The sequence below is a fragment of the Carassius auratus genome, chromosome 14, assembly GCF_003368295.1.
Source record: "Carassius auratus strain Wakin chromosome 14, ASM336829v1, whole genome shotgun sequence".
Classification (NCBI taxonomy): Eukaryota; Metazoa; Chordata; class Actinopteri; order Cypriniformes; family Cyprinidae; genus Carassius; species Carassius auratus.
In genome coordinates, this window is record NC_039256.1 from 8,476,189 (window position 1) to 8,489,650 (window position 13,462).

General features: G+C 36.1%; 1 protein-coding gene across 1 annotated transcript in view; it reads left to right on the forward strand.

The window, feature by feature from the left end:
* The first annotated feature begins 7,091 nt into the window (after positions 1-7,091).
* cysltr1 (cysteinyl leukotriene receptor 1) overlaps positions 7,092-13,462 on the forward strand; it is an 18,042-nt gene continuing 11,671 nt past the window's right edge. Inside the window, exon 1 of the mRNA XM_026279747.1 lies at positions 7,092-7,234. The gene's annotated coding sequence lies outside the window, so the exon portion shown is untranslated. The remainder of the gene's footprint in view (positions 7,235-13,462) is intronic.

Sequence of the window (13,462 nt, forward strand, 5' to 3'; positions counted from 1 at the left end):
TGCTGATCCCAATGCATCTTTTTCATTATCAACATGGATATTAAAATCACAAACTATTAAAACTTTATCTGCAGCCAGAACTAACTCGGATGTAAAATCACCAAACTCTTTAATAAAATCTGTATGGTGGCCTGGTGGCCTGTATACAGTAGCCAGTACAAACATAACAGGGGATTTATCATTAACATTTGTTTCTCTGGATAATGTAATATGAAGCACCATTACTTCAAACGAGTTATACTTGAAGCCTGCCCTCTGAGAAATCCTGAAAACATTGTTATAAATTGAAGCAAATATAAATAGCCTTTTAGACATGGCTCATATTTATAACAGTAATATTGGGGGGTGGACTCATTTAAAATAATGTAGTTATCAGGTTTTAGCCAGGTTTCTGTCAAACAGAGCACATCTATATTATGATCAGTGACCAGACACAGTCTCTATAGTGTGATATCTAGGTGAAAGAGTCTCTATGTGCTGAGAATTAACTGACCTCTGTGACAGGAGGCAGCTAGCAAACGGTTGGTTAAGCGTCTGTCTGCTTCCTGACTTGGGCCCCAGTTAGTCAAGTATAAACTATAAGACTAGTTTGTCAAGATCATATTTGTCCTTTTTAATTTAATCTATTCATAAAAATTGACACATGCAAGTTGAGGGGTGTTGTGCACTGCGTTTATCAGTATCCCTAAGTTCATTGGGAGAAAAAGAAAAAAAGTATAAATAATTTGACTAATATCCTTTCCCCACCAAGGTTTCTATAGATATCACAGTATATCGATATTGTGAATTATCATGGCTACAATAACCATGGTATGAAAAATCTAATATCGTGACAGCCCTAATTTCTAGTCGTGTCCTCTTATGGAAGGCCAAACAAAGTAGGTTCGCTTTCTCAATGAAATAGAACCTAGAGTGAGCTGCAGTCTAGAGTTAGCGGAGACCTAGAGTGAGACATAGTCTAGAGTGATCAACGGTCTAGAGTAAATGGAAGCCAAGAGTGAGTGGAGTCCTGAAGCCTAGAGTGCGACACGGTCTAGAGCGAGCGGAGGTCTAAAGTGAGTGGAGGCCTAGAGTAAGCCGCGGTCTACAGTGAGCGGATGTGGGCCAGCTTGAGAACAGTGCGGCCAGTGGATTGTGTCTGTGTTTGAGTGCTGTGTGTCACTGTGTTCAATCAGTTATGTGAATGACTGTGGTATTACACATGCACTGTAATATGTTTTATATTAAATATAAAAATTTCAAATGAAAATACAAACATGATCGTTTTATAAAGTATGCATTAATGAGTGTTAAGGGCTAGATTTTTGCTGGAGGAAACGGCAATGATGTGATTAGCGTAGGGTTGCCACCTTCAGCGAAGTGATAACTACATCAGTCCTACATCTGAAGAGTCTTGTGATCAAAGGGCAGATGTGAGTTCTAGATGTTTTAAACTGCGCAGGTTTGTTTACCACATGCTGTGCTCATGTGAAAGGGCTTTAACAGCACACACTCTGGAGACTCCATCGCTATTGAAACAAACACGTCAAAATCACGCGCAAACGAGCTTCTCTTATACATCTTATGAAACTGATTTCATTATAATAGCTATTAGTATTATAAACAGTGCAGAATACTTTTAGTTTATTAAAATATGTGTTGGCCTTTGTAAAATACAGGACAAATCGGGTCACATATTGATTTGATACGGGACGCATAATTTTTCCTTAAATACAGGACAGGAACGCAGCAAAAACTTTACAGTAGATGGTAAACCGATTAGTCCCTCGTGACCTTTTGCAAACTATAATAATGAAAAAGAAATGCACAAATACATATATTATAATCTTAACCCTAATCTATCGATAAAAACACACCTTGTGTCCTTTCTACTTCTGTTTGATTCCGCTTGCACTGTGCGCTGAAGAGAGCACTGAAAGACAATGAGGAGATGAAGTATGACGCTGTTGGAAAAGAGGGAAGAGAGCCGGCATCTTTGTCAGACACAGATGTCGTCCCATCTGACCTCTTCTCCCAACTATTTTGCTGGCTAATGTTAAGTCCCGGGACAAACTCTGTGAACTGTGGGCACATATCTCATACCAACGAGAAACAAGGGACTGCTGCATTATTTGCCTCACAGAAACCTGGATGTCTGCAGTGGTTCCAGACTCAGCCATCTAATTTATGGGGTTGCCTGTGGACTGCTCAGACAGAACGAAAGAACTCCTCAGAAAAAGCAGAGGTGGGGGCATTTGTTTCTTTATCAACAACTTGTGGTGTGATGAAAGGAACCTACACTCTTAAATCCTTCTGCTTAGACGTTATACTACAGGACTGTATATATGTTTACATAAAGTAGAATTTACATTCTGTGTATAGCGTATAATGTGTAGTGCTAACTGTATGTATGTACATACAGCAAATAATGTGTAGTGTTAACTGTAAGTATGTCTAATAGTACACTGTGTATGTGCTGTGGTGATGTGACAATAAAAGTGACTTGACTTGACTTAACACTCCAGAGAGAAAGGAAAAATTTCCAGTTAACAGGAAATGTGACAAATGTGCCTACAGTATATCACTATGTTGTGTAGCATCTATATTGTCTTAATGCAACATGAGGAAGACAGTTTGAGTTTCTAGAGATTCAACAAGGATCACAGCTGGAGAATTGCAGAAAATAGTTGAGTCTTGGGGTCAGGAACTCTTATAATGGACAGTGGTTGGATCTTCCAGCACAACAAAGATCCAGAATTAACACAAAAAATGTGTCACTGAGCACAAAACAAGGGTTCTGCCACAGCCCCCCAATTCCCTGACCTGAATCCTGTAGAAAACTGAAGAGGAGAGAGTATCAGCATAGAGCTGTGAATCTGAAGGATCTGGAGTAATTCTGTATGAAGGAATGATCTCTGATCTCGTTAGGTGTTCTCCGACCTCTCTTCAAGCATTAGAGGACAGACTCATTCCTGTCAAACTGGCAAAAGGAGGTTGCAAAAAGCATTGAATAAAAGGGTGCCATTAATTGTGTGTAATTATTTTGAGATTTCTTTTGAAACAGTGAGGAGATGGAGTATGATGGCGCTTTCATACAGTTTATGGAGCTAATCACTATAACCCTGCTAAAAATGGCCTAGTGACCCATGCTTTTTACATTTCGGAGAACCAGGACAAATATTTCAGCCGATCGATCATACAATAAGAGTTGTGTGTTTTGCCCTCCCTCCCTGTTTAATTTGGTCTACTCCATTGCCTATCTTGAAACACACCCCCTTAACGTCGTGTAAATTACAGAGAGAGAGAGAGATTTATCCGGTACAGCAAATTTCTCTGAGCAGCAGACCACTGTATACGCTCACTTAAAATATAACTGACTGTGTTTACGAGAATACTTTCAGAGACAATTATTTTGAAATAAATTTGTAGCCCGGAAAACACGGGCTATCGAATTTACGAGCCCTGCACCTCAGATCTATCCAGTTTTTGAACCATTGGTTTCCACACTGGTTTTGTTCAACACAATAAATGATAATTTTAAAAGATGGACTCAAAAGAATCATCTTTTCATGAATCGGATCATGAACTTGTATTACCGAGTCAAAGATGATCTATTATTGAACATTTCGAATGAATGAAGACTTCAAGTTCATCTGTAAAGCAAATAAAGCTATCGATTGAGTTTATAAACTTCTATTTCATGATTCGTATAGATCTGTGAACTGAATGCAAAGTGTGAATTCTAGGAGAATGTTTGTGTCGTGATGAGCATGTATCGCTCACTAGGAGTCCCTAAATGAACAGCTGCTGCACGCAGGTTTTATTTTTTCAATGGAGGATCTGTTGAACTATTGGTTAATATCCCCAAACTGTATACTTAAATATTAAATAAATAAATGACATCAAAACGGGCGGATGTGTTATGATGTGGTGGGCTGCTGTGGGCCAGAAAGTTCATTGAAAGTGTTGGCAGCCACGAGCCATTTGTGTTTGAATCACTTTAATGATCTAGAGGTACTTAAATTCTATAAATCAGAAAGAGTTTTTGGAGCTAATCCATTCAGAGATTTAAAAACAAAAAGCTACATTTCGAAATCAATTCTGTAACAAATCAGCAGCCAATGCAAAGAGTGTAATACTGGGGATATATAATCACATCAGTCAGTCTGTATTTCTGTAAATCCTGAATATAAACTATATTGTTTGTGATTGTTGTTACTAAAATAAACATATGCAATTTCTCTGATGCAGTACAAATTCTTTTCATTGTTGTTTTAATAGCAAAAAAATTGCATAATATGGAATTAATACAGGGAATTTTACTGTTTTAGATTAAATAAAATAAACCTACCATGCATACAAGTTGTTGTCCTCTTGATTTGAACTTATGTAAAAATGTAATAACAGATTTTTTAAATTTATTTTATTTTATTGGAAGCTGTGGTGGGAGGAATAAAGGGGAAGGAGTGCCCAAAATAAACAGGCCCTAATTTATAAAGCGTGCGTGTGTGCGCTCAGATTTAATCTTAGAGTGTGCAGACGTATGCAGTGTTTCTTGTTCGAGTACTGGAGGTATGTGAAAATGTAAGCTGTTCTTGCAGCTCGCTGTTTTAAATGAGAAGATTTGGATGATGACTGGTTATCTTTTACTTTTTTATTTTTTATGAATCAAACGCATATTTTAGAAATTATCGTAAAATCAATTTTAGGATGCTTTCTGCACAATATTTTATAAACGAGGCCCTGGTGTCCTCGTTGTGCTAGGGAATCGTCTTTTCATTCACTGTTCCTGTCTGGTGGAACGATCTTGCCACCCTCATCTGAATCCCTGACAACTTCCAAGCAGCAACTTAAACTGCTAAAAATGCTAATGATGTCTCTATGTGTTTCTCTGTTTCTGCTGGATCTTCATCCCGTGGTAACTAGGATTTACACAAGCTCCAGTCTGGATCCAGAACACCTGAGAAGAGATGATGCTGACCCTCAGAGGACCTCAGATGATGCTGACCCTGAATCAACAACAGAACTAACAAATATTGCTACAAGTGTGACTGCATCATTTAATAATTGCTGTTAATAATGTTCATCTTCTGGTAGACTACGTCTTGTATAAATCTTTGGGGAAAATCCTGTCATATGCACATAAACTGACAGTCACCACCATAAGCTACTACTAAATATTGTAGAAATGTAATTTTCTGTAAATTTGCTTTGCAATTATTTGTATCATAAAAAGCACTATACAAATAAACTTAAATGGAATTGGATTAAACCTTGTCTCTTTCATTAACATTTAACTGAATCCTAAAAATAGAAAGAAAAATTGCTTTCTCTTCCTTTTTTTTTCTTTTTGTTTTTGCTTCTCATCCCTTCCTGTCTGACTTGCATTATGAGAACTTCCTGTGTTTATTTGCCTCGTTCAGATGAATTGCTTGTTGTATTGCTTGTTGTAAGTCACTTTGGATGAAAGTGTCTTTTAAATGAATAAATGCAAAAATGATTGTAAATGAAGGGGCGCTGTCCGGCGGCCGTTCTGTCACAAAACAATCATGATTAATAATTGTGAATGTAAATGTGTCTTCAATAATTGTGTTTGTCATTGTGCAGTACTAATATCAACTGTCAATCTATAGGAATTTTGCAATATAGTTTACAAGACAGTACCTGTAAATATACTGTAGCTGTGCAGCTCAGGACTGATATGAACACATTACAGTGATAAAGAAACATGCATGAGGAAATAAATGTAGTGATTGCAAGCTATTTGACATCCAGAGTCTCACAATATTTTCAGCGACGCCCTGCTGTGTGAACACAATCAGACTGTCATGCCTGTATATGTCTAGCATTAGTTGCAGGCTTTAATGTGTGGTTTTAGTAATGTGCAGAGCCAGGGTAGCTGCAGTCTGGAGAAATGGGAGTAAACTACCTCTGGCTCCGCCCCACAGCCTGACAGACAGCTCTTTCCACACCCGTTGCTCCAGCCTGCAGTTATCCCTACATGCAAATATGAGGTGTGTTATTTGCAGGTTTAATCCAGTCTTCCTCTGGAGTTGCTCCTCTACACTGAGTTTTGTGGTATTCCACTCCGCTGCTATTGTTTCATTCAGAGTCTGATGAATCAATTACGCCCAAAGCTCAGGACCTCAGAGATGGTTAAAGGTTTACGTTCCAACAAGACAATGACCCTTATCTCAAAGCCAGTGACTTTAACTACACTAAACGGCTAACTTTCTGTGCTGAATCTGAGAGTAAAGTGAGATACTGTATATCTGACAGTCTCCCTGTATCATTTACTCCACATGAAAGCAATTCACAGCGAAAGCATTTAGAGATTAAATCGCCTGGCTTTTGTTTCTAATTATTTAATATATTTATTTATATAAATTATAAATTGTACTTTATAGACATTATATAATCTAAATGTAATAAATAGTTAACAGCAAAAGCCAGACAATTTCATCTCTAAAATGCTTTCGCTGTGAATTGCTTTCATTTGGAGGATGCTTTAATATGAACCAATATTTAAATGCATTGCATTCAGTCCTTTCACTTGCATTAATACAACAGCATTCTGTTTAAACGTTCATAGCAGCAGTTTCATTTTTCTGTCTTGTAAATGCATTTAAATGGTTTCTATATTTAGATTCTAGATTCTAAAGTCAAAGTCAAAGTCACCTTTATTTATATAACGCTTTAAACAAAATACATTGCGTCAAACAACTGAACAACATTCATTTGGAAAACAGTGTCTCAATAATGCAAAAAAAAAAAAAAAAAAAACGATTTCTATAATGATCTCTCTTAAGATAACATTAAAATAACCTTTTGTTTTGGATGTTTGCTGCTGATGTCACATTTTCAGATACCTTCAATCATGATAAAAACCTATTGTCATAGACTGAATGAATGAATGAATTAAAGAGTAAACAATAAATAAATAAAACAAAACAAACAAGTATTTTATCATGGGGCTACTAAATGTGGGGGGAAAAGAACTAGAACGGGCTTGTTTGGCATTCCCTGTGAGCTGTAATGGTCATATTGTCATAAGCTCTGTGCATGTAATGTTGAGTTAACATTAGTTGTTCATTAAGCCTATGAATGTGCCTCGAGTCTTTCCGTTTCGCTGAAGGGAGGCGCTGCTCGCGCGATCCTCGTCATTCTGAGTTTCTCTCGCGCTCTGACAAGTGAAAGAAGGAAACGGTTTATTTCGCTGTGACCGGACTGCTTGACCGAAGACGCACAGATAACGGTTAGATAATAACACTTTATTTATACTGCTCATTTATCACCAGTCAGTAGAATGCGATGTGGTTTCACAATGATTGTTTGATATCGACGCGTTCAAGTTTGTATAAAGCCTGTGTTTGTAAAAATGACAGAGCTGAATGTACTTTCTCTGACAAACGAATTACTAATTAACTGAATTACTTTCCATGCTTGCCTATATGCTCCATTGAGCTCCGTGTGGTCTGGTTCCCAAACGCTCTCATCTTAATCTGTAATTTTGTTTCGCAAAAGAAAGAAATGCGCATGACCTGAACTGTATTTTGGGAGGAGTATCCCTTAAAACGTTACCGCCGGGGAAAAGGTACCACAATCTTTATGAATAATACAATATATGTAAAACAGTTAAGTTAATTATATAAATTGCATTACAAATAAATATAAGATAAAAGAAACCCTAAAAATCCATAGCCTTATATTAATCTACTTAAAATTGTTGTTCATTACAGGATCTGATTGGCGTTGTTGGCTTTCTGCAGAAACACTTTCTGTACAAAAGTAAATTAATAAAACACATCTCAGCTAGACAACTCTGGTGACCGTGCCTTTGTAACTTTATGATGTTTTTAGTAAGTTATTGCACATTTTTTTATCAATAATTGCGTTAAGTTAATTTTGTTTATTTATAATATTTGTTATTAATATCATATATGAATGTATTTTAATTGCTTATACATTCGGATTACACAGTTTAAACATAAACAAGCTAACTGACTTAATGTGATGCATATTTATCTGTAATATAAGAATCAATCAAACAAATTGTGAATGTAAATGTTTAGATAAACAATAATTAGGTTTACATGCATTTGGTTTACATATGCATGTAAACCAATGACATGCATTAACTAATTTAATATTGCTTGTTCTATATTTAGCCATATTTAAACCATGTTCACACTTTTTAACTGCAGAAAGTTTTTTATGCATTTATTTATTTAGGTAGGCTTTATTTATTTTGTTTTTTATTACAATTAACATGTTTATGCTAATTTTATGAAATTTGAATGAATGCATTTTGAAATGCATGAATGCAAATGTTAAACTATGGCATGAACATTTCTTGTGTGTTTAAATGAGATGAATGCTAACAATAAATAGCAAAAACATGGAATAAAAAATTAACTCTTGAACACTTTTCATAAGAGCCTTTTCATCAGGGTTTTTACAAAAGTGCTCATTTGTAGATTTGACCCTAAATATGACAATGTGAGCATTAGCTGTAAACACTGTTATGCACTATTATCTACACACTTAAGGCTGGAGTGCGCCCTCAAGCTGTAAGTTTAGAATCGACGCATCTCTCTCTCTCTATCTCTCTCTCTCTCTCTCTCTCTCTCTCTCTCTCTCTCTCTCTCTCTCTCTCTCTATATATATATATATATATATATATATATATATATATAGGTGCATCTACAAAAATGTATATAATGGAAAAGTTCTTTCTTTTTTTATTTAATTCAAAAAAGCAAACTTCTCATATTCTAGATTCATTGCATACAAACTGAAATATTTTGTTTGTTTGTTTGTTTGTTTTAATTCTAATTTTTATGACTTACAGCTTAGGAAACTTACAAATTCTAAAATACATGCATCTTTGGACTATAAACCCTCATTGACACGGTTCACTGAATCTATGTGAACACAAATAAACCACTGCAGACATTAATGAATATGAATGCAAGGTGAATTTTTATTCTAAAAATGACACACATAGATTTATTATTCTGAACTCCTGATTATAAATTACTAAATTACTGTCACTGTAAGAATGTTTAATCAAAACCTTGGTCAAATATTGAAGCTATAGTCTTTAATGTTTCAACTCATGCTCTATTTCTCTTGATCAAGTAAGAGAGTGATGTTTAATGTGCTGTGAAAGTGAAACAATAATAATCCAGGGCACCGATCTTTGACCGCAAAGAAGATAGGTGCACTGTGCTCCAATTTATTTTTGCATTAAATTACAAATAAAAAATAAATATCAGCTTGTGCCTTATACTGTGATGTCGAATTGCAGAATATATTTTAGTACATGCATTTGAGAGATGTTCTTGTGTGCTGCGTATACGTGCACAGTTTGCAGCTTTAATTGCCTGTTTGGTAATTTCATGATTTAGCTGATGACAGAACAAGATATGAATGCTCATAGTTTCTTGTGCAGGTTATTTGTGATGAAGTGATATAGAGCCTGCAATACATATTTGAGTTATTTCATGAAACCTGTCCGATTTGAGTCCCTCTGGCCTTTTTAAGTGTATTTTACCTATTGGGTAACCAAAATCTATTTTTAAAATCTTTTTGTATGAATTGAAATGTCTCCTTTAATATGGTTTAAAAACATGACATACATTTTTTTCTATATATTAGAAATTATCATGTTTTTATTTTCAGTGGACACCACCTATTTTGTCACGTTCCCCTTGGTCTTCTATGAAAATGTTCTTGTGATATGAATAATGAAATGAGAGAAAGGTCCATACATTTTGCTATTCTCATAAATATCTATCTGTATTTTCATTATTATTATATGTAAATTCATTATTATTCAATAAAATCATATTATTATTATTATAATTCTGTACCTCAGCAGTGGCGGCTCGTGGGTTTTAAAATAGAGGAGGCACACTACTTGTATTGGTCTGGGGATCCCTGCCGATTGTTATTATTATTATCTGCTTAACCACTTTAAAATGGATTTGGGGGGATTTTAGACAGAAAACTGGGAAAAAACGACACACATACAGCAAGATAATATGAATTCACTTACCTGTCCTATCACTTGAAACAATCATCCATTCCATCTCAAAAGTCTGTAGTAGAAGAGAGCTGCCTGTTGTGCTGTCTAGGCCTACTCCAGTAGCCTATATTTCTAGCTACTTTTATTTTTTATTTGTATACATACTGTTTGAATGACAGCTGTTGGCAATCAAATACTCAATATCGCTACTCATACTTGCTCTCATTTCCTGAGTTGTGCTTAAGGCTAATACAAAACAGTATTAAATACAAAACCACACATAATATTTTTATTGTATCTCTGTTAATCACTCTGATATTTAGTTAAACTGAAAAGTTAAATTGACTGAGTGCTGTGTGTCACTGTGTTCAATCAGTTATGTGAATGACTGTGGTATTACACATGCACTGTAATATGTTTTATATTAAATATAAAAATTTCAAATGAAAATACAAACATGATCGTTTTATAAAGTATGCATTAATGAGTGTTAAGGGCTAGATTTTTGCTGGAGGAAACGGCAATGATGTGATTAGCGTAGGGTTGCCACCTTCAGCGAAGTGATAACTACATCAGTCCTACATCTGAAGAGTCTTGTGATCAAAGGGCAGATGTGAGTTCTAGATGTTTTAAACTGCGCAGGTTTGTTTACCACATGCTGTGCTCATGTGAAAGGGCTTTAACAGCACACACTCTGGAGACTCCATCGCTATTGAAACAAACACGTCAAAATCACGCGCAAACGAGCTTCTCTTATACATCTTATGAAACTGATTTCATTATAATAGCTATTAGTATTATAAACAGTGCAGAATACTTTTAGTTTATTAAAATATGTGTTGGCCTTTGTAAAATACAGGACAAATCGGGTCACGTATTGATTTGATACGGGACGAATAATTTTTCCATTAAAGCTGTAGTAGGTAACTTTTGTAAAAATTTATTTTTTACATATTTGTTAAACCTGTCATTATGTCCTGACAGTAGAATATGAGACAGATAATCTGTGTATAAATCAAGCTCCTCTGGCTCCTCCCAGTGTCCTATTGCCATTTGCAGAATCTCCATCGCTCCCGGTAAGAAACAACCAATCAGAGCTGCGGTCCGTAACTTTGTTTGTGTTCAAAATGTAGAAAAATGTATATAATAAGCGAGTACACCATGAATCCATTTTCCAAACCGTGTTTTTAGCTTGTCCTGAATCACTAGGGTGCACCTATAATAAGTGTTTATATTCGGACTATTTTAGATTGCTTCGGGGATACCGCGGCGGAGTAACCCAGTACCTTTGTGATTCTTCATAGACATAAACAGAGAGAAGTAGTTCCGGCTACGATGTTCTTCCGCAAGACGCAAGCAGTTCTGTTTATTAACCGCTAGAGCGTCAAAAGTTCCCTACCGCAGCTTTAAATACAGGACGGGAACGCAGCAAAAACTTTACAGTAGATGGTAAACCGATTAGTCCCTCGTGACCTTTTGTAAACTATAACAATGAAAAAGAAATGCACAAATACATATATTATAATCTTAACCCTAATCTATCGATAAACACACACCTTGTGTCCTTTCTACTTCAGTTGATTCCGCTTGCACTGTGCGCTGAAGAGAGCACTGAAAGACAATGAGGAGATGAAGTATGACGCTGTTTTCATACAGTTTATGGAGCTAATCACTATAGCCCCGCTAAAAATGGCCTAGCGACGCCCATGCTTCTAACGTCCGTTTCAGAGAACAAGGCGATAAGTGGTTCCAGAATGAAGCACCGAAATCTGAGTTCTGATTCAGTTTGTTGCATACCGGTTACATATGGCAATGATTTCGGTACCCAGCCCTAGAAGTGACACCATATAATTGTTCTGAACAACACTGTGATCAGACAAGTTACCCCCTTCTTTTATAACTATAACATTATTAATATCGTGATATTGTGATTGTCAAGCTCAACGACTCAACCATGTTATTATTATGCGATTATTTGTGAAAATGATCTTTGTTATTTTTATAATATACATGATTTCTTAATATCACGCATACCATGTGCTCGCCTGTTATTCACATTTAGATCACAACCCTGTCCCACTCAATCCTGTTATTTATTTGATCATAAAGTGGTTGTGAGATTGTGATGGTGTTGTGTTCACAGACATCAAAGCTGTGTGTGTGTGTGTGTGTGTTCTGCCTAGTTTTTTACATCTCAGTGTTCAGTAAATTCTGCAAACAATACCCTATAATGACAATGTGAACGAAGTTTAAAATCTTATAATAATAATCTAATAATAATTAACATCGGGTCTGGGCTCTGGCTGGGCCACTCTGGGACATTCATACAGCTGTCCCATAGCCACTCCTTTGTTATCTTGGCTGTGTGCTTAGGGTCATTGTCCTGTTGGGAGGTGAACCTTCTGCCCAGTCTGAGATTCTGAATCATTATCATTAATGCCATCTCAATATTTTGGTTCACTGAGCTGAGTCCCTCAGTCTCTGTCACTGAAAAACATCCCCACAGCAGACTGAGACCAGCACATTTCACTGTTGAGATGTTACTCTGCAGGTGATGAGTAGAGCTGGTTTCCTTCAAACATGATGCTTGAAATTGAGGTTTATTAGACAAGAAAATCTTGCCTGAGGTAGTCTGAGGGTTTTTTTGCAAATGCCAAGTGTGTTTTCATGTGTCTTCACTGAGGAGAGGAATGAGATTTTAATTTATGAATACGAACATAGTGTAAACATGAACACTAAATAAACTGATCGGATTGATTAGCACATCTATGATATATGACCATGACATGAGACATATTATTTCATGATATAAAAAACAAAAACAAAACAAGCAAATTACAAACCATAAGAAAAATACGATAGAGATTAATTATCATTAATCTTCGGAACACAAATTAAGGTTGTTAGAATTAAACAATAATGAAGTTATTTTATAATGACAGAACATTGAAGCTTTGAAAATAATAAACTATATATCAATCACATCATTTATTCTTTTGTTTTTAAATACTCAGTAATAATTAGGGATGCACCTACACTGAGCTCCTGTACTCATACTCGATAATGCCCCCAGATACCAAACTCCAATACCACACAACATGTGATAATTGTCATATTCAGACAAAGAAACACTGAAAACAGACAGCACAATGGATGTATTAGAGATTAAGGATGTCTACGAATTATATCTATGCAATTTACGTGTATTCGTACCGGACCGTTTCGGTACAGGGCTTTCGGCACGGTGCACGTGTGTACTGAATGACCGAATGCAATATTTTGTTTGCAGAACATAGGTAAATTTTCGTGTTTCCAAACGAACATATTAAGTGACGGAAGTCTCCGTGTTCAGCGCAATTCCCGCGCTGCAGCTGATTCTGAGGCCGGTGACACACTGCTGCGTGGCGTGAGCGTGGCGTTTCTGCTGCGTGTCAGTCGCGTGAAGGCTGCTTC